At 44.0% G+C, this 19,061-nt stretch overlaps 2 protein-coding genes across 3 annotated transcripts in view; one reads left to right on the top strand and one right to left on the bottom strand.

Annotated features, from left to right (window-relative positions):
- Ets96b (Ets96B) overlaps nt 1–19,061 on the bottom strand; it is a 104,631-nt gene that overhangs the window by 51,488 nt on the left and 34,082 nt on the right. The gene's annotated exons all lie outside the window — the stretch shown is intronic.
- The window catches only part of LOC139774224 (fibroblast growth factor receptor homolog 1), a 38,538-nt gene continuing 30,531 nt past the window's right edge, over nt 11,055–19,061 (top strand). The window contains exon 1 of one of the 2 annotated variants that reach the window (XM_071709312.1): nt 11,055–11,973. The gene's annotated coding sequence lies outside the window, so the exon portion shown is untranslated. The remainder of the gene's footprint in view (nt 11,974–19,061) is intronic. The other variant, XM_071709310.1, reaches the window with a different exon arrangement.

Here is a 19,061-nt window from a genome sequence, read left to right as displayed (position 1 = left end):
ATTCTGGTCTTGGTAGCAGTTGCGGCTGCATATCTGTACGTTACGAGCTTATAATTCGTCGCGGTACGAAAATGTGTTACCCGATTGCTTTCAGACAAATTATAAATTTATGAACGTAGAGGATTGTAAGCATTCAGGTAGAACGTAGTTTGAAAAAAGAAAAAAAAATACTATTCTCGTTCCTCCTTCAGAATTGCGATTTGCAATTTGCATCTGTTGCGAGCGTGACATAGAAATACCCGTCTCGCGATTCTCAATGTCGAGTCGAGATTTCTACTACTATGTGCCTACGTGTATAGTAGAAATCTCGCCGTGCAACATTTTTGCCGCAGTCACTATGTAGAAAAGACACATTCTTGATTATCCTCTTCATATGAAAATCGGAGAGCGGAATAAAGTTAACACGCACAGCTCGTGATATTCTGAAATGCAAACGTATATAATTGGAAGATATTGTCGGCACGTATTAAAGAAAGTGATAAGCATCGATCGGAAATACGAGGACGCAGCATGCGATCGCGTCTCGACTCTTTATTATTTATTTCTCGATCTCGACGTATCAAGGATTTCTGGGATGGAGTCATGCCAGATATCTTTACGCGCGCAAACGTACTTTGTTTCTGAAGCGGAAACTCACGATCGCTCGTGCGCGAGACACGAAGAGAAATCGTCGATATTTATTTTCACGTTGCTCCCTTAATTAGTGTCATAGCGACGATCGATAGTACGACAGCTGCGTTTCTCTTGTAACAAAGATCGCTAAGAGCGTAACGCTGAATTAGTATTATCCGCTGCCTATCTCTGGCGACGTTGAGAAGCCAAGAAAAATGAAAAAAAAGCAGTGCAAACGAATAGAGACATAAAAATCATAGAGCGAGGAATTCCAGGCTCACATCTCGATAGTTCGATTTAACTTAATAAAGTCATACATATAAGGTCATACATATAATCTACATACAATCATATAATCTTGTATATGTATATATACCTATATATATATATATATATATATATATATATATATATACATATTAATAAATTATGATGTAGAGACTACAATGGAATCTTGATTCAAGTTCTTAGTTGAAGGAAGAGAACTCGTTATAATCTCTATTATAACGATAATAATAATAAATAGACAATTATCGCTATATTGTATTGCCCTTGTGTAATCATCGTCTTCTAAATATGGGAAGAGAGCTCGTGTACGATGAGCGTGTCAAGGGAAAGCTTCCTGCAATTCATGAACCAGAATAAGACATTCATATGAATAAACGCGTGTCAGTTCCTACATTTCTACAGCAATCATGCGAATAAAAGTGAACATTATTTTAATTTAAAACATTACGTAAATGATTATTATCGCGCGTACAGTTTAGGAATATAAATTGCAATTTTCTTCCCCTTCGATTAAAAACGCGACTTACGTAAGTCGATTTAATCACTACAATCTATAGACACTACATACGCAAACAGAAATTTAATTTCTAATTTAACACATTAAATTTATCTTTATTAATTTAATTTTATCAAATAAAATTTATTTCTATATAAAATAACTAATATAAAGAAGAAATGCAAATGCAAATATAGGCTTACTGATTATGGTTACCCTCATTAAAAAACGTTATATAAATTCAATTAATTCGCATATTCTCAATTAAAAATTTAAGAGAGACATGTAAATGTCGAAAGTTATCTCAGATTTTTAGACGTTCTCATTCAATATCGCCATTGGCATTGGTATGTTCCTCGAAAGCTCAACTTGTTCCGAAGATTCACGCACGCGGATAGAAGTCGTGTACGCGAGGAATAAATAATTAGCGGCATGTTTCGGCAATCGAAAACGAAGATGGCTGCTGTTTGTCGACAGGTGAGAACGTATTGTGCATCTCAATTACCAGTTTCTCTCTCTTGGAGCAGCGCTTCTCTTCATCGTGCTGCAAAGCCAGGCTCGAATAGATATTTAATTATTACAACAGAATTAACGCAATAATTGACTGATGATTTTAATAATTATTTAATAATTATAAAAAATTTTACTTTTGCTACCGGTATTTGATTATTATCAAAAGACGAGGCGATTAGCGCATCCGATAGCGCAGCTAAAGCTTATTTCGAATTCTAAACGACAACTGCGTCCACATCTTGATTTTGGGATGACCACCCTTTCTTCGAATCTCCGAAATCCTACTTCAAATGCGATGGGGTTGAAACTGACGTGAGAATCCTGCCGATCTTGCCGTTAATTTACAGATCGTCCCGGACTGACAATCGTGTCGACGCAAACAACGAACGAGAAAGAGGGAGAGACAGAAAGAAAGCCTTCAAGGATAAATTATATTTAGCCTCGAGAGTTTGCATCTCCAAGGATATCTTCAATCGATATTTGAAGATATCTGCAGAATAATATTGGAGAACGAATTTAGGAATTCCAAAACCACAAAAAATAATACTATTTTATAGTCTTCCGCAACACAAAAAGACACATGCTTACTCTGTAAATTTTATACGCTTTTTTACGTAACTTCCTACCTCCGGCCAGTTTTGTCCTTTGCCCTTTTGTTCCTTCTTTCCAACTTCTACCTACTATTTTTGTTTGTACTTGTCACCATATGTTGAACTTTATAATGTACCTGTCAGTTTGTAAAATCAAAAAGCTAAGAAAAAAAGCAAGAAAAAGAGAGAGAAATTAATATTTTAATCGCCAAGACAATACAACCACAATTTGGTTCGATTATCGTCAAGACGCTCCTTTAACCAATAAACGCTGATGTAATCTTTGATACTTATATATAAGCATCTCATTTAAATAATTAAATTTATTGCGAAAAATATTACCTCAGCCAGGGTATTTTTCGCAATAAATTTAATTATTTAAATGAGATGCTTATATATAAGTATCAAAGATTACATCAGCGTTTATTGGTTAAAGGAGCGTCTTGACGATAATCGAACCAAATTGTGGTTGTATTGTCTTGGCGATTATAATTTCGATTTGCATAATGCATTTTGTTCCCTTCAAAGCCTCATCATAAACATATGTTTAATTTCTTTCAAGCGCAATTAAATCAAATTTTTAAATAAAATATAATTTCGTAGATTTAGAATTATATTAATAGAGAGAAGCGAATGTGAGAACAATAGCGCCTAAATCGCGAAACTATTTGGTCGGCGGGAATTCGATCTAGGGAACCGGGCACATTCGTTTTCATCGCGAGACGAAAATTATAACGGCGAACACCTTTGAATACAATGAGTCGTCTATGAACGGCTCTCTCGGCGTCCCATAATGGCACGGTAAAACGGTCCGGCGAGAGCGAAACGTCCGGGGCGACCTTAATTTCGATCGCCATGAATTTAAATCGCTCCTAATGCCGGCGACCAAATAGGAGGATGCGAAAGCATTGGTCCGAATCGTTGCATCGAATTACAGGCGATCGAGAGTGCGAAAGGAGAGCGAGAGCGAGAGAGAGAGAGAGAGAGAGAGAGAGAGAGAGAGAGAGAGAGAGATTTGCTCGTGTCCCGATTTGCACGGTCGCGAACGTGTTTGGAGCACGTGCCAATTTTCGATAATTCGGGTTATTATTTTCGTCGGTTTCTTCTTTGTAGGAAAATTGATTTGCTCAATTACTCAGCACGCATTATTCTCTTTTCAAATTGTTGCAGCAGGATTCCGAAATCGTCTTAAGAGAATCGTAAGAATTCTAAGCGCAATTGCGACGCGTGATCTCATGGTGAAACGTTTTTCCCACGACATCTCAAAAGTGCCGGAGGAGATTGTTCCTCGTAATATTCCGCTTATTATCATTCCGTACCGACGCGCGGAATGTCGTGCAGTCACAGGGGAGTTGAGCTATGAGAACACTTCTTACAAATAAGGCGCGAAGATACAGGCGTCGATGGAACGGCGCGGAGCGGCGCGGCGCGGCTCAACAGTCGGCGGCGATTCCGCTGATTTACGGCCGCACTACCGGTATATAATCATCGCGTTGCTCGTGGCGCGCCGTGTCTACTACCTGCTGTCAATGAGGTACTTAATTCTAAATTATTATTCGGCTTTATCGCTCGTTCGTAAAACCGAAGTATACGCCGAGCGATAATTATGCCCGTTCAAGTCCGATCATTACAAGGTTTTTTTCTTCTTAGATAGTATAGAGCATCTCGCAGACACCATATCGATTTTCAGATACTTTTGCCAAATTTGGAAATTACGATAAAATAATTAAAATAATTATCGCGGGAAAGAGACCTGAGTTCCCAACTTATTGTTAGCCACACGCTGCTTTCGCCTTCGGACACGATCAACAGGTTTTTTTTTTCCTTTTTTAAGGAAGGTGACATCTGTCTTCGGTTCTCCAGGTGAATAATAGGGATTTACGAGGACTCGTTCTCGCTCGCAAGTCTCTCAGCGAAAAAGAAGCAAGGGTGCCTCCTTTCACTTGAGAATACTGACAACTTTTATCTCGAAAAGTTCCCGTCGTTTACGCAAGTCGGTGACCCGGTTCCAACGTTTCTCTTTGTCCTCTGTTAAAGCACCTTTAACCAAAAAATCTCGACGCACGTAACTCTTTTTACCGGAGATCATCTCCTTATTATCCTATTCAGTTTAAAAAAAGCAGCAGCAAAATGTAGTTCGCAAAAGATTCGAGTTTGAGTTTTCTTCAAGACGAGAAAGGATGTGCGCGCACAAAGACTCAAAAATGCGACTGCATTAGGCTCGTACCCGATTCGGTAAACTTACACGGGCGCCATTTATTCGCAGATCGGCATTATTTCGTCACGCGAAATAATGAACTTGACATAGCCGTTAATGGCCGTGCAACCATTCAGCCTCCGAGATGTCGAATCGCTCGCGCGCCGCGAGTAAACGCGTTGCACAACGCGATCGCGCACGTGCGTAATTCCGAGCGCACGCGACGCAGCGTAGCGTTTATTACTTACGGCCGAGGTTTCTGTTTCGTTGGGCAGGTGCGCTCGCAAGGGCGCCGCCGACCGTGACGTGGTAATTACATCGAAGGCGCTCGCGCGCTATGTTCGCCGTAGCCCTCTCTCGAACTTCTCCTGTCTAAAAATCGCTGCTAGAAGTATAAATCAATTTAAAATCTCATTAAAAAGTCAGTATTTCCTAACGTATTAAAGAAACGTACAATTGTATATACAGGGTATTCGAAGTTCGAGAATCACGAAAGATTCGAGGACATTATAGATCCTATCTTTGCCATTACAATTTTGAAGATCACGCAGATTAAAATGAATGTTTGCCGATTTGGGAAACATCCGGAAATCAACACGGGACGGGGATAAGTTCTTAAAGTTCCGCTCGCAGAATGTCCTTGGAAGGCACTAGGCACAGGTCCGTAGGGCGCGCGATGTAATCTATCCAGATGATGACAACGGTCTGACAGGCAACGTGTTTTCGCAATTACTTTTTGCCTCAGTCGCAACAACCAATCGGCAAAGTCCTTCCATCGATAGCATTAATTTCGATTGGCATTGAGACGACTTACTCTGTTGTGCTATTTATTTTTTTAATTAACTTTTTAACTCTGAAAGCAACAACCAATCGGCAAAACCTCTTCATCGATAGCATTAATTTCGATAAGCATTGAGACAATTTATTCTACTGTGCTATTTATTTTTTTAAATTAACTTTTCAACTTTAAAAGCGAGGAGGTATCCCGAAAGGAGCTATTCGTCGACGACTTTCACCGCTTTTTTCGTCCCCTCGCATTTCCCTCAGTCCGGCGTTTTTTAGAAGGAGTGCCGCAATGAGAGAACTTTTTCCGGCCCGGTGCGTATCCGAAGCTGCGGCCCGCCTGTTGGTCCAGCGCGCCTTTTACCGAAAACTCTCTTATGGGAAATCTCTCGAGTTCGGCAGGTCTCGACACACCCACGAAATCTCACGCTCGCGCACCGTGAAAATTGGACGAAACATCTTGAAGAGTCGTCACCAAACAGCGCACGTATACCATCTTTGGAAATACACGTGTATTCTTAATTAGAAAAAAGAGATGAGATTATTCTGAAATTTTCTCGAGTCTTTAATTAAACCCAGATTTATATAAACCTATTTCCTCTTCATATAATTTTATCATTCTGCTATGAGTAATAGTAACTCGTATCAAGATGAGTAAATGCGCGATAAACAACACTAATTGTAAAAGATAAGATAGAGAATTGTCGCAATTACAAAAAATTGCACGGTTCGCGAACACGATGAAAAAAAGCTGACGGAAAAAGAAATAATCTTCGCCAACGTCTTCGCCAACAAGTTTCAACGTAGTTTCCGCGCAGTAAATCGCGCATAAAAAGAGAGAGAGAGAGAGAGAGAGAGAGAGAGAGGGAGGGAGAATTCCGTGTGTCAGCGTATTTCGGGTGCCGAATTTAAAATTCACGTCAATATTATCCGGTTAAGCTTACACTCGCTGACGGCACGAACCTCTGGTTCATCGCACGAGCGGAGCACGAGAATAGACGCATCGATATCTTCGGTTGTTGACCGTCACCGTCGGCACGAGTTATTCGTCGACGCGCGCGCGCGATGGATGACGGCAGGAGCCAACGGACGGGAGGCGCACCTAGCAAGTCACATCTCCGTGCGTGGCTTCCGGTTGCTACCCGTTGCTTCCTTCCATTCGTTAACGATCTGCCCGCGTACTACCTGCGTCGTTTACCTTCAGGTGGCATCGCGCACGAGCGCTATGGGAAAAACGTGGCGAGCATGTGATCGTTCTCGTACAACATGTCCCTATTGCATTTGCCGTTGTCCGCAATTAACTACTATTAATTAATGTTATTGTTGTACCACTGAATGGGATAGAATTGAAGAATAAGCGTGTCAATCATCCGTGACTTCTCCGTCTTCCGCCGTTAATGACCTGTCATCGTTCAATCCCATTTTCCCCGCCCCATCGACACCCTCAGGTGCATCGCATACGACTTACGACTACGCGGGCGCATGTGAACTCGTACTGGTCCATTGCACGCGGACGAAGAACAGGAAATGATTTCACGCAACGACGCTTGCGGTCAAAGTGGGATATTCATTCGTTATAGTTCCCAGAAAATTGAAAAAAAAAATAGGGCATTATAATGTATGAAGAGTTTTTTCCCTCAATAGATATTCGGTCAATGGCTCTACAGAATTACATCCTCATATAGATTATTACTTCAAAAAATTACTTTCGACATTGACAGTCTTCTTAGAACGTGGCTTTGTAACTGCGCTCGTTTGCCGTGAATATTATGACTTTAGCGAGGCGTTAAAAAGAGTCGAGCAAGCAGAGCTTTTTCGCGAAGACGGTACCTAGAACCGCTGTTTCTCTGTTATGCCACTGCCGAAGACCGCGATCTTCAAAGAGATATACGCGTGTCGATCCAATAGAGTTAATAATAAACGCGGTGCGCACCAAACGCACCAAAAAAAACGAATAATAGGCGTTCTGTCTTTGTCACACAAATGTTCATATCGTAAACCTATGTATCTTTTTTGTAATCTAATTCCGCGCTTATTCCAAAAATTCGAAGATTACTTAAATCACACAAGAGAATTTAATTGCATTACTTAATTAATTGCATTATAAACTGCTTTTGTTGCGCACCAGTGACCGAACGCTGCACTATTCAAACATCCGCGTGGTTGCCACGGCACGGCGAAAGTTCGTCGAAATTGGCGAGGCCGGATTTAGGAAGCGATTACTCACGATGGAATTTACTCGGCCGGAAAACAATGTTCTAAATTTACGCGACAGGTTACGATTTCCTTGTTGACTACGCCGAAACCGAGTCACACTATCGGTTCGCGTTATGTTCATTATTTACAAAATTAGATCACACTTTTCAAAAATAGCACAAAATAAATAACAGTGTTTATTTCGCGATAAATATATCATGGAAATAATTCACGAGTTAAATTATTGGAATATTTAATATAAAAAGATACAGAACAAAATAGAGAGAGAGAGAGAGAGAGGTCGGATGAACGCCATATTTTATCGAGTCTTCCGCCTGTCGTTAAAAAAATAAAATTAGAGGAAGCGCCGATGAAAAACGGGACTAACATTCTCGGGAAGAGCCGCGAGACAATTCATGGTTTTAGGTCGATGACAACTGAAAGAATTCTCCCGACAGAATTTCGACGAAAGATTTTCCTTCGTTCCAAGTTTCTACACTTTTTCAAGATCTCTCCAACAGTGATGGCTCTATCGCAAATAGATCTATCACATAATGAATGCTTTTTAGCATTTCAAAGAATATTATTCTCAAACAGACTTAATAGTACGAAATAATCTTCTATGAACTTTTTCTTTGAATTTCGTATTCAGAAGCAATTATCTATCGTCAACTACAACGTTTTAGCTATAACTAATCGTTCAAACATTGACAGAGCTCTAACTTCCATATGACTTCATATATACTTATGAGTTTTCACTGAACCTTGAACAAATAAACGCTTCCGATGATGTCCCCATACGCGGAACTATAACGAGCTACCTTGCTGCATGAGAAAGCTGAGAGCTGAAGCTCGTGGAAAGGGAGAGACGTCGGACAGACGGTCGAGAAGCGAGAATAATAATTCCGTCAGCCGCGCTCGTTTCACTCGCTCCCTCGACGTGACTTCACACCTTCTTCGTGTCTCATAATTCCTGCTTCGTCTCGTATCGCCTCGAAGAAGCGCTCTTTCCGCGGTAAATCAAAAATACCCTCGGGGACGAAATTCGTTCGAATTTGTACCAGCATCTTTATCTCTCTTTTTTCTCGCGCGATTTCAAACGACTAAAAATATTTTATTATAAGAAGAACGCTATTTCTTTCACATTAGCGAATGTTAGCTCGAGATAAATCGTAGTTGCAAGCTTACCAGGCTTCGTACTTATGGTACACGAGTTAACCAACCCGTGCACGATACGCATTCCGCGGACGCGTGCGTGCGGTTCGCCATCGCGCGCAATGCAACATTCTCTCTCTCTCTCTCTCTCTCTCTCTCTCTCTCTCTCTCTCTCTCTCTCTCTCTCTCTCTCTCTCTCTCTCTCTCTCTCTCTCTCTCTCTCTCTCTCTCTCTCTCTCTCTCTCTCTCTCTCTCTCTCTCTCTCTCTCTCTCTCTCTCTCTCTCTCGCGTTACTAACGTTACTATTTATACGTACGACCGAGCTAATTCGTTTCCCCCGCGTTCATTTCCGATCGGAGAGAGAAGAGCCCGCGAGCGACAGTAGAGGATTTAAGGTGTTTTCGATCAGTGACAGCCGAGGCGCGATGCCGAGCTTGACAGCGAGAAATAACGTCCTATCATACGCTCGCATCTACCGACACGTACTAATTAGCGAGATAATCCGCTGTGAATAACGATCTGTCCACGTATATACGAGGGAGCAAACAAACGCGAGTTAAGATACAGATCTCGCGACGAAGGGACGGCATGCTTATAGAAACGAACAATATTCATCGAAGGTACCGATCGCCTGGATTCTCAGCTGGATTCTCAAGCTCAGCGCGCTTATATGAAATTACGCGCCTAATGGTTTCTCTCGGAGAGGAACGACCGCAGAATCGGTAATTGGAGGGATTTATTCCACGGCGCGCGAGATAAATTCGTATACGGGGCGCGTGGACGCGACTCCGTCGCAGTCGAAAGGATCGGGAGGGATCTCGCTCCCTTACGGGGCACCATAAAGATTTATATTTAGAAAAACGTGACGCGACACAAAGACCCTTGCTCTTTCAGCGTGTCCCAGATAAATCTTCAGGTATGTGCCGCGTCGCGGTCGCGCACTCGCGACCACTTAGCATTAAATTATAAAAATAAATCAATGAATCATCGCACGGAGAAAGAGAGAGTTATAGCGTTCGCACGGGAGATGAACGAGATCCCGGTGCGACGAGTTATCTCGCGGTGCGCACGTGGTTCATTAACGACATCGTCGATTAAGTATCGCGAGCGAAAGCTCGTTTACTCGATGCGACGACAAGCCGAGGAAAGTATGCGATCTGAGCAAAAGTATCAGCGATTCGATATATCAGAAGGAATTAAGGAAATTAAAGAGCGGACGGGTACGAAACGACGCGCGTCCCTTTTACAAACGACAAGTATAAATTAACACGGCTGGCCACGAGGGAGTTTCATTAATTCGACTGGATAATAATAGGTATCCGTGAGGTCTGCGCCGTGAGGTCGTTACGATTAGGCGAGTCATCGTGGCTTTCTATAAATAACGGGCGGAGACAGACATCGCCAGGGGGTGGGAAACGGAGACGCGAAGGCGGAGAGGGAGAAAAAGAGAGAAACAGAAGTGAGACCGAGAGAGAAAGAGAGAGGCGGCTAGTAATCTCGGTTGTTTCACCACCATTGCCGTTCATGGTGTCTCGGATGTCTCGGAGGGAAACGAAAAGGTGGTCGAGGTTCGGGCAACACATGTCCCGAATGTGTTCCGGACACGGTGGCACGAGGGGACGAAAGAAAAATAGGGGCGGCCCATCGGGATGGTGGCCGTGAAGCGTTCGGAATTACCTGCGAGGTGACTATTCACGCGATTGCTCCGATGCAAAACGGGACTCCATGAAATGCATTTCTTTCGTTCGAACTCTCGCGAAGTCGAGAGAGCTCGACTTCGAGAGAATTCGACATTCCGAATTATTCTTTTATTATTTTCTATCTTGGCTGGAATTTCTTATAGTTTTTAGTTACGTGGAGAAATGTCGATACGCGGAATGGCTTCCAACAATTCGACAAGTGCCTGAAACCGCGAATGAAAAACGAAGACTCCGTCCTGGCCTTCGCGCGTCGCATCTCGGAATGGCGCGAAAACTGCATCGCGCGCACGTGTGCGTACGAGTAGCGCACGCGCGATGTGACGACGCAAGGCGACGCAAGGCGACGCAATGCAACGACGAAGCGCGCGAGCGGCGGGAGGATAGGATAGGCTAGGAGAGGAGAGAAGAGGAAGGAGGAGAAGAGGACGCGCGGAGGAGGCGCTCGGCGTTAGAACGGGAGCGAGAGGGAAGGTGCCGTCAGAATGGTAGTGGGGTTCGGAGTTTTGCCGGCGATCTCGGCACTCGGCGGCATCCGTCGTAGTGGGGAAGACCACGAGGGGTTGCGGAGGGAACGAGCGTGGACGAGCGGTTATTTCAAGCGACGGCTCTTCTGGCACTTCGCCCCGAGCTTTCCTCGTGTACATCCTCCTCTCGGAGTAGTGCTGCTACGAGTAGTGGCGCGTATCGTCAGTGTCGCGACGTCGCAACCTCGACGAGACTGAGAAGGAAAGAGAGAGAGAGAAAGAGAGAGAAAGAGATAACCGTCAGTCAGAAAGCAAGGATCATCGTGTTTGTCAAAAAGCCGCCGATCGAACAATTTTGCCGCGTTGACTGATAATTTCGAGCGCGATCGCGAAACCGGTGACACTCGCAGTGACAAGAGACCGAGGAGTCTTCCGAGGGTGATAGACACGGTGTCAGTGAATGGATGGACCCTTTTGTGTTCGGTGACGGGATTAAGAGAGTCGCGGATAAGGCGAGACTTTTCGGAGAAATCCGGGATAGCCGAAGGATGAAACGCGCGTGGAAAAGAGGAGCAAAGGAGGATCTTCTATAACGACGAGACGCGCCGCCGTCCGACGCGTCGGCCTGAAATAACAGCAGGAATGCGTGCACAGTGAATCAGCTCTCGTTCGTTCCGCAGCGGACGCGAATCTCCTCTCGGTAGTGACTCTGGCGCACGCACTTCTTCGCTATCTCTCCTTCCTCTCGCATCCTCAACCCTTTCCCCGGTCAACACGGTGCATCATCGGTGCGTTGCTCGCGATCGGCGCCGGTGCTCGCCAAGGGTGAGAAAGAGAGAACCGGGGTTCCTGAGAGCGGATTGAGAAAAGCCAGAAGCGCCAGAGGCATCACGGAGGCAGCAGCCGGAGCGTGAAGGGGCCGAGGGGAGTTTTCGAGACGCTGTCGAAGGAGTTTTCTCGGAAAAGAGATCGCAATATAGTGAGTACGCAGCCTGCTTCGCACTTATAGATAAAGATACAGACACGAGGCGAATGTGGGCAAACGTCCATCGTCAGAATTCGCAAAGTCGAGTTCAACGAGTTTTTCATGTTGAACGAAAATTTATCGTAAAAATATTTATTATTATTAGGGAATTTATTAAGGCGTCTCACTGAATCTATTTCGCCTGAAATCTTTAGTGGTGCTCTAATAACCACTGTCTTTAGAAGGAATATGAATCATTTTGTTCACTCAGCAAATCAAAGTAATATTAAAACAAAACAATATTGTATATGGTACCTATTTATATCTCTTATAAATTAAATAAATTGACAAACAGTAATAAACATGATCGATTTAACGATGAAGAAGCGCATAGACGTGCAAGCTTGTAGCTACATCGCGGAAATGCGCGAAAATGCATATGCATCATCGGAAGTAGGGATCGGGGCGATGACGCGCGCGATGTATCGATAAGCTACGAGGTTTTGCTCGCGTGCGTGCATGCGAGCGGGAAGACATCGTTCGGGAATGCAAGTTTAATTGGTATTGCCTCGTTGGTCGATTAAAGTGAACTCGTGCCATTTATTTCCCGATGCGTTCGATCGCGTCTCACAGCGCGCACGGACCGAACGGCCCTCCGATGGAAAATTTCCATTCTGGTCGAGTATATTCCCCCTTTCCCCTTTCCAATAATACTAAACAGCAGATATATTAAGTGTATTTTAGATCCTCGACGAGAATATCTTTTCCGATAACATTAAAATGGTTAATATGTTAAGGGGTACACCCTAAATATATCCACGACAAACTAACACGACGTAATAAAATCGTAGGATAAAAATGACTAAATAATGAAACAACTCTGTAAACCTTAACCTTGAAGGTAGAACGACGATTTAATCGCCTGTTCCTTTTCGTTTTATTCATTATCATAAAGTCCTTCTTCGTGCCACCATTGATAATGAGAGAGCACGCCGGTAACGATTAAGAAACGCGGCAAGGTGATCGGTTAATTGACTAATTAATTTGGAGCGAAAAAAGATCCTACTACGATATGGCTGACAACTTCTCTTCGTGGCTCTCGTCGTGTTTCGAAGGTCTGATTAGATAACGTTGAATAAAAGTCGACTTTACGCTACCTAAAGAACAAAGCTATTAATTCGATGGCATTCTACCGGTGCAAGACGTACGCGGCGGAGTTTACACCCTACGCGTCTCTCGGCCAGACCAGGCGGCTTATTTAGCAGGCGGGAGGAAGGGGAGGTAATTTATTCCGGCTTTACTTAATCTCTTCCCTCGCGTGTCTCTCGACGGCTCTCGGCCGAGTCTTCTTTAATCCAAATTCCAGATCGAGAAAGGGAACGCGAGCGCGCGCGCGCGCGTGAGCAAGCGACAAAGAGGGGAAGGAGAGAGATCTAGAAACGCGCGTCTGTCGAGATCCCTCGACGGTGAATCAGATTATCGTCGAGAGTAAATCGCCTGCGACTCCGCGATCATTTGCCGCGCTACGTTTCTTGGCTACGACACGCCAAACATTTCGTAAAGTAATGGTCGGTGTTTCGGACCACTTAATCTCCGTCTAAGACTTAAGTCTCTCGACTAAGTTGGCGCCGTAGTGGAACGAAACGCTCGAATTTCAGATATCCCGGGATACTTTCCCCTCCTCCTTGACTCGGCACAAAAATAATCGTTAGTTTTCACCCCGTGCCGCTTTTTCTTAAATTATAAACCGGGCGGCACGCGGATTGGATGGACTGGAAGTGCCGCGAGAGATTGTCTCGAGCGAATCATAAAGCGAGTAACAGTGTTCCCTTCCGGTGTTTACACCAGCAAAACGCCGCGAGCGAGCAGGTCCGCGCGAACGATAATATACACGCTCTAGATGAATTACACGCGCGTTTCTTTGCCTCCCGTATTGTCCACGATCGCGTGGCTCGCATGAGTCTTTCTTGCATCCGGTGATATCCAGGCTGTCTCTTGCGAAATTGCTGATTAACGTCACTTTCCGAGACAAGATTCCGACAGTCCGTTAAACGGACCTCCAAACAGTATCGATTTCACGCAATTAGTTGTTCGACATGGAATTTAATTTTTTAACTCTTTAAAAATATCTTTCAAAAATGTTATCAAATCGAATTTATAAATTCTCTAGATTTAAATATCTTTCCACTCAAAAATGGGTTCAAAAGTACATTCTTAGATTTACTTAAATATTTCTGTGCGGCTAAGTAAGCATGATTTACGATTTCCACACAAAAATCGAAGCACTGACTGGCGTGTTCTCAATGCAAACGTCCTCGAACGGTAAGAACCGTGCAACATATGTACAGCACGGCGCATGGTGGTGCCATTTTCCTCGGTCCTTCGTCCTTTCGATTCTCTCTCACTCCGCCTTGCGCGTCAAAGCGCCCGCAAAGGATTTATTTCATGAATGCGAAACGCGAGAAGGAGACGAGAGATTCGGGATGTGTCAGACGGAGAGAGAAAGAGAAAGGACGACGGGTGGACGATCGAGGCAGGAGGTAGGATTGAAGTTGCAAGTAAGCTCATAAGAAGTGCAGAGCTGCGATTTATTTGACGCGTCGGCGTCGCGTCGACCGCGGGCAAGCTAGAGTGGTTTATTTTATAAGACCAGATTGCTGGCCTCGCTCCGCCGGAATAGAATAATGAACGTTTCTCTCCATCCTTCGTAGTACAACCTTCTCCTCCTTCTCCTCCTCCACCGTCCAAGCGCGGAATCCTCCCCCTCGCCCTTTCCACCCTTCCTCACGAAAGTCGAGTGTCGTTCAAGAACGCTCTTCGTATTGGATCATGGCCGTGATTATGGCCCCCTTTCCCGTCGAGCGAAATTAAAACGCAACTTTCTTTCGTCAACCGTAACGCGGCAGGAAGAAGTATATTCGTAAATACCACACGATTCGGTGGTCTTGTTACTTTGCAATATATTTTTATCTCGAGATCGCCCTCACGATTTATAGATCGTTTGTATTCGAATGTACTCGGTCGAAAAACTAATTCAAAACGGGGACGAGACCGTTCTCTGGCCGGTTTCTTCCTCACAATCGCCGCATCTTATTGATCGCGCGATCGAATTAACGATAATGCCCGTTAAAAGCGAATTACACAGTTAATCCTTGGCGCACAGAGCGTACCGCTAAAGCCGGTTCTACAATACATCGCAAACGATGGCAACTGCTAGTTGAAAAGTTAGTAGAAATGTTATTTCCACGTTGCGCTTGTCAATTGCGGTTGTCAAAAGAGAGTTGGCGAACTTTTAACTTTTTTGGCGACAGGCAATCGGCAATTAGAAATAACACTTTTCAACTAGCAGTTGCCATCGTTTGCGACGTATTGTAGAACCGGCTTAAGTCGCTCGGTGATCACGACGAAGAGACGGTACCCAATTACATTCGACGAGGGGAATTTCAAATAAGAACTTACCGGTCGGTATAGAGCGATGACTCTTTTAGCACCGTCCGTCGTCCCGTTTTCTTGTTCCGTAGATCCCGAAAGCAAAAAGCCCAGATTAGATTAAAGCACGATAGATTATTGTAATTGATATATTGATCACTAATGCACCAGCTAATTAAATCTTAACGATGGATCGTCGAGAAATATAAAAAAAAGATTAGCAGCGTGCGCTGTGCTTTATTATTAACGATCAACAATCGATATTGAACTCTTGATACCTGAAGATTGGAAAACGCAGGGAAAATCGAAGCGAGAAATGAATAATTTTACGTACGCGTGTAACTACGTCAATGCGTATAAATATTGCTTTTTTATGCGTTAATATATCTCTCCGACGTGCATCGTGCCGTTATGAGATTCGCCATGGCTATACTGATGTACTGACGTTGCCGCGAAATTTATTAATAACCGCCAGACACGCGCGCGTACGTATTTATATATTTACGAAGGCAGGCACTGCCTTCGAAATGGATTCCGAGAAGAAAAACTCTGCCTACGCGCGGCTTTACGCCGATTAAACAACGCGTCGGACGCTGCGCGCATTACAAAGTTTTTGCAATAAAATGTCTCGGGTATGGCGAGCGTTAAAGTGGCATGCACGATAAGTGTAAATCATGCGCTGGCCTGTGTCAAATGTGGGCCATCGGTGTCATTACATGAAGTATTACAGTATTGCGAAAACTCTGTTAACGAGAACGAAGCATGATCGAGCTTGTCTACGCGGAATCACGATTCGAGATGATAAATCGTGCACGCGAGTTCATTAAGACTGTCCTTTCTAGCTTCTAAAATCTCGCGTCTGAGGAATCCAATAGATTTTTCTTTTTACCAACATAACATTTTAACTTTAACCAAATAAAAAAATTTATATATTTATCACCTGATATCTCAAATGTAAAAAGCAGGTTGGATTTCTCAAGGGTGGCGAAATTTTCTCCGCAACGTGTCCGAACGATAGCGCGTCCGGCCACGGAATTAGCATCGAAATATCCGCTTAGCCGCCGAACCAGCGACGATATTATCCCGAGTGCGTCCGTTCCGGTCTTGGGCGACTACGAAATCGAATTGTCAGAAGCGGCGCGTAAATTCGTCACATTCGCTCGCGGTTACCCGCTTAACCGACTGCTAATCTTTTTAAAAGCCGCAGGGCAATCGCCATCGACCGCAAGATTGTCCCGCGTTTGCATACATTTCCGCCTTCGGCAATCGTGTAACGTTTCACACTTCCAACCCACGCTCGGTTCTAGCCGATCGCTGTTTTTGGTGACACGCAGCGGATATCTAACGGAGCCGTTTATTTGAACTAGCCAACGTCGCCGATAAAATCGATACTATTCGCGAACCTGACGATTTTAAGAGAAACGTCTCTAAGACTTTCGTATTTATCGCGTATATTTTTATATGATTTTCTAGAATAATACAACTACAGAGGTTATTTCAATGCTGGTAGAAATTGATAATAGATTTCGTATAAGTCGCAAATAATAATGAAGCTTCAAATATGGATAAGAATATAGATACATATACAATGTTTCTATTTTGTGATTCAGCTTGAAAGTTGAAAGGAAGTACGATAACAAAGTAACTTTAATATACACTTATTACACACGAACAACAAGATATATATCGTAGATGAATTTTTTGCCGTGATAATTATACAAGTCAATATTTATGACAGCCAAATGGTTTATGGGAAGTATAGATGAGACTGATTGCCACTGTACATATACACTGCACATTACTAAATTTATCGGCTGGAATATAAATTCACTAATTGCCATACTCACACGTAATGTTTCGTGTAAGATAAAACAAATGATGACTCCATTCGCGGCATTGGATAATATATCGCATAATAGCGAAAGAATAGACCGGTAGATATCTAATGAGTCATCCTCCCCGCAATCCTCGGAGAAGCGCCGATTTCATTTTATACTCCAAGAATCACGTATCGCATTATTAAAAACCATAAAGACGAGAAGGAATCTTAATAGAAATACACATGAATTGACCGGATACTTATTAATACTTACGTGTTAATTACATTAATTAATTTTTTAGAACGCGAAGATAAATAAGGATTATTTCGCCAGTGGAAGATCAAAGATATAAAAAATAATTATCGTTCTGCGTGCACGAAATCGCAATTGTATATAAATACGCGACCGGATATAGAGGCTGCTAAACCCAGAGGTATCGGGAGCTGCGTTTCCGCTTGTCGACAGGTAGTTGTTCGGCGCGGACGCGCCTATCTCCCTCGCTCTCTTCGACAGAGAACGATAGAAGGCAGAAGACGAGAAGCGTACAAGGGCACCGCTAACGAGAGACGGGGATTATACACGGGCCCGGGCGAAGAAACTGTTACGACGTAACAGGTTATTTGTTCAACGCGGTTACATCGCGCCGTCCGCTCGGTGGTTGAGAGAACGGACGAGCGAACAAGGGGGGGAATGGAAAAGAGAGCGAAGAGAACTCCTCTCGATACTTTTCATCGACAGGTGGATCCTGTCGGGTTTACGCACCGGCTGCGCACGAGACGCGTGCCACGGTGACGATTCGACGATAGCTGCCGCCCTCCTTCCTCGTGTTCTCGCGTGCTCCGACCTAACCGCCACGCCGTCCTAACGCACGTCGCTCCCCCGATTACGCGGCCGCGCGGGCTCAACACGTAAACCAGCAAAACCGCCGCAAAAGCGCCGAACGATCGTGCGAGCGTGTTGCACGCGCGACCGCGATCGCGCGCAACTATGCCGAATCGCACGATTATTCAAGATTATTCCGTGCGAGAGGATTTTGCGAGGGAATAAATCGCAAATTTTGCCCGTTCAATTTTGCGGCGATCGTATTTATATAGGGTGCTCGATTTATCGCCGTTAACTCGTTCAGAGAAATAAGTAGAGGTCCGAGACCTCCGATATTTCTTCGTCGCGTTTGCTTAACGAGCACACGTCGTAAAATCTATTGTAGCCGTTATTCAAGGGACATTTATCGCGGGATGCGCGATAAATCGTGGAACCTTTGTCGAGCGCGACGCGAGGTGGCGGCGAGCGGGGAGGGAGGCAGGCCTTATGCACCTACTCACGGGGGCTGATAATGCGAGTCCCTAATAGGTTGACCACATAATAATACCGGCCGCGCGGCTGCGGAGTGCCGCGATTAAGAGAACGGACGGCTCTCCGGTCCCACGTCCCGTTTTCTTCAAGCCTTAAGTGGTCGCGTGAAAAAGAGCTAGGTAGCATTTAGGATCAGGCGTAAGCATAAAGAAGACCGAGTAGCTGAAAGTCGAGAGATAGAAGGACGGACAAAAATATCCAACAAAAAATCCTGAGATGATAAAATGCACAAATGATATGGAATAATTTACGTGATTATATTAATATACAAATGTGTGATGGAATAATTTACGTAATTATATTAATTTACATAAATATAGTTAACGCACGGGAATCTATCGATTAATTTTTACAATCGCTTTTAAAAAGCGATTGTATCGTAATATTTGTGGGTATACATAACGAATTGGTCGCAACGAACGTCATCGAATGTTATAACGAGAGCGCAATTCCGAAGGTTCCGACGAATCTCAAGGAAAAGAAAGGGGCTCATCAATCTCT

Source organism: Temnothorax nylanderi, unplaced genomic scaffold (assembly GCF_030848795.1).
Source record: "Temnothorax nylanderi isolate EJ_2023f unplaced genomic scaffold, tnyl_v1.0 TNYL_tig0076_pilon, whole genome shotgun sequence".
NCBI classification, from domain to species: Eukaryota; Metazoa; Arthropoda; class Insecta; order Hymenoptera; family Formicidae; genus Temnothorax; species Temnothorax nylanderi.
The sequence above is the reverse complement of the archived record's forward strand: the minus strand, read 5'-3'. Positions and strand labels throughout refer to the sequence as shown.